The 3,324-nt window shown below is 43.0% G+C and overlaps 1 non-coding gene across 1 annotated transcript; it reads left to right on the top strand.

Moving 5' to 3' along the window:
- The first annotated feature begins 573 nt into the window (after positions 1-573).
- Trnat-ugu (transfer RNA threonine (anticodon UGU)) lies at positions 574-647 on the top strand. The gene has a single exon. It is a non-coding gene; the product is annotated as a tRNA-Thr (tRNA).
- Positions 648-3,324: the final 2,677 nt, after the last annotated feature.

The raw sequence follows: 3,324 nt of genomic DNA, 5'->3' as shown, positions 1-3,324 counted from the left end.
TATCGTTTTGAGATAAATCATATTAATAACTATATATACGAAGACAGTAACTTGTTCTCGAAAGAACAGTTACTGTTGATGACCGTGCAGCTTTTCCCTGGAATAAATGATGAATAACTGACAACCTCAGCTGCCGACAGGTGTTGTTCTTATACTTCGATTCGGACAACTGAAAATGTGTGCCCCGACCGGGACTCGAAACCGGGATCTCCTGCTTACATGGCAGACGCTCTATCCACTTGAGCCACCGAGGACACAGATGAAAAGCGCGACTGCAGGGACTTATTCCTTGCACGCTTCCCGTAAGACTCACATTCCCAACTGTCCACAATTCCACATATATATTGTACCTTACAGACATTTGCCCACCCATTCATTACTCGGGCACGCTTTGGCGATTTCCGTTAGAATTTGGGCAACCTGTGCGCATTCGCACAGACGAAGGTCAATGGCTGGGTAGCCTTTAACTATATATACGAAGACAGTAACTTGTTCTCCAAAGAACAGTTACTGTTGATGACCGTGCAGCTTTTCCCTGGTTTAAATGATGAATAACCGACAACCTCAGCTGTGTCCTCGGTGGCTCAGATGGATAGAGCGTCTGCCATGTAAGCAGGAGATCCCGGGTTCGAGTCCCGGTCGGGGCACACATTTTCAGCTGTTCAAATCGAGGTATAACAACAACAACACCTGTCGGCAGCTGAGGTTGTCAGTTATTCATCATATTAAAAACTGTTGTAGATTCCAAACAGTTATTGCTTAAAAGTCCAACGATTTACATCACATGTTCAGAATGAGCAGAAACAGTCCAAAAAGCTTGTAAGACTGTTGCAGGGTAGGATGTCCTGAGAAACAATTGTCAAGAAAAAATAAATACGTTGCACAGTTTCCCAGTCAGCCTGTCAGACCGTTCCGCTCATAAATTCAAGTTACGCGCCAGAAAAGGTGTCCCCAAACGCGATCGTATTTTGCGACACAAAAAGTGGACATGCGTCGGTAGTAACGATGTAATGCAGCCACAGGCTGCGCAGTCACTTGAGCTATCCTCTACGCTATGAGAACAACTGTCATTAACTATCTGACGCGCCGCTTGACTTTGCACGTGAAACGACCTCAACGGATAACTTCAGTGCTAACAAACTCGAACACGGTACAGCGTATTGGATTTTTCTGTTAACAGTTATTTCTCAGTACACCCTACCCTGCAACACTTTTGCGAGCAGTTGGGATTGTTTCTCATCGCTGTGTACATCTCCTTACCAGAGATGTTTTACATTGGCTGGGCTCTTAATGTCCGCTAGACTATCTCCTTCAACAGACAGTTGCTCTATAGAGAACTGCTACGATTACTCTGCAAATCGAAGCCCTCTTCAAGAAGTATTAATTGCGCTTTCTCTCCAGCAGGCGTTGCATATACCTCAAGTCGAACTTCGATTAATCGTTATTCCATCAACCTGTAACCATATTTCAGGATGATCATTACTAATTGAAATCATTCTGTCACTGAATTAAATCTCCACTTGCACCTAGACTATAACCACGGAAGACAGTAAGGCTTTCCACACTTGTTTTCAGTTTCTGCCACACGAATCCCAGATGAAATTACCAAGAAACTTGCGTCTGAACCACAACACACTATTTTCCTGTTATTAAGGGCATAGATTCATCCATGGCATATCTCAACTGTCTTCCTTCTCTTCAACTGGAAACTTGTGTCACACTGTCAAACCTGCCACACTGTCATGATCAGCTATTTCTGTGCTTTCCTTCCATCTCACAAGTATCCTGCTAAGTTCAGACTATTTTACCTCTCCTCCTCGGACCCTTCAACTTCTTTTCGAGATTTGATTTATTCTAGTGCTGCCTTGTATTTCTGTTGCTGAGTCACTGCTCCCATTCGACTGGTACGTTATGTTATGATCTCATTACTTAAAACAGTGTTAATAGGACTGACGTGATCACTCTGCAATCTGCAATTCACATTTAAGTGCCTAGCAGAAGCACCTTCGAACCACTGAAATATGTAGTGGTTGTTGTATTATCATTATGATGTACTGTTAGTGTGAGTCGCTAATTTTATTGTTAAGACCCTAAAGATGTATGCCTCGATATACGAAACGATTTTACGATCCTAAATTTGCCGAGAAAAAAAAGTAATAATAAATCATGTACTCTTTTGTACTATTTCTGTATTTTAACCCTCTTCTCATATAACGAAGTATGAATTAAAACTTTCAAAAATCCGTAAATACTGTTGCCAACTGTGTAGCGATTTAAAGGCTAAAATTCTTTTAAGATATCTTAAAAGGGGTAATTGCCAAGAATGTTTCAAATAGGCTGCAGAAGATTGGCTGGGAAACAGTTACACATCCTCCATACAGTCCCTATCTCTCCCCATGAGCCGAGCGGGGTAGCCGTGTGGTCTGAAGGCGCCTTAACACTGTTCGCGCTGGCTGCTCCCGTCGGAGGTTAGAGTCCTCCCTCGGGCATGGGTGTGTGTGTTGTCCTTAGCGTAAGTTAATTTAAGTCTGATTAAAGTAGTGTGTAAGTTTAGGGACCGATGACCTCAGTTGTTTGGTCCCTTAGAACTTACCACAAATTTCCAAATTTTTCTCCCTATGCTATTTCCGATTTTTGGCGGCCTGAAGAAAGACGTTCGTGGCCGTCGATTTGTTTCGGACGAACAAGTGCACGCATCGGTAGAGTAATGGTTATGTAGGCAATCGCCTCCATGGAGGCACTGACCACCTTGTCTCAAAGCAGATAAATGTATTAACAGTTATGGCGCTTGCTTTTGAAATAAGAGGGTCATTCAATAATTGAAGAGACAAATTGATCTGGAGAAAAAAGCGTTAATTTTTACAAAACACTACTTTTTCTACTTTGCAACATAATCCCCTTGAACGTTTATGCACTTGGTCCAACGGACTACAAGCTTTTTTATTCCGGCTGCAAACAACTCTTTATCTTGATGTTATAACCTATTACCCTCAAACACATTCATGTAGTCGTTCTCCTGGAACCTCTTTCCACGTAATGCCTCCTTCAGGGCACCAAACAAATGGAAATCACAGGTGCTAAATCAGGACTATAAGGGGGCTGAGGCAGTACTTCCAAGCCCATTTTGCCGATGTTTTAAGAAGTAAGTTAAGCGATATGAGGACGTGCGCTGTCGTGCTGGAGAATCACAACTCTCCTCTGAGGTCCACGACGTCTCTCTCTCTCTCTCTCTCTCTCTCTCTCTCTCTCTCTCTCTCTCTCTCTCTCTCTCTCTCTCTCATGGCTGGCTCCGCCTTGTTTCAAAGCAAGTCCGAGTAGTATTGG

Source organism: Schistocerca gregaria, chromosome 4 (assembly GCF_023897955.1).
Source record: "Schistocerca gregaria isolate iqSchGreg1 chromosome 4, iqSchGreg1.2, whole genome shotgun sequence".
In the NCBI taxonomy this organism is placed as follows: Eukaryota; Metazoa; Arthropoda; class Insecta; order Orthoptera; family Acrididae; genus Schistocerca; species Schistocerca gregaria.
Note: the sequence above shows the minus strand (reverse complement) of the source record. Positions and strands in the feature narration are given on the sequence as shown.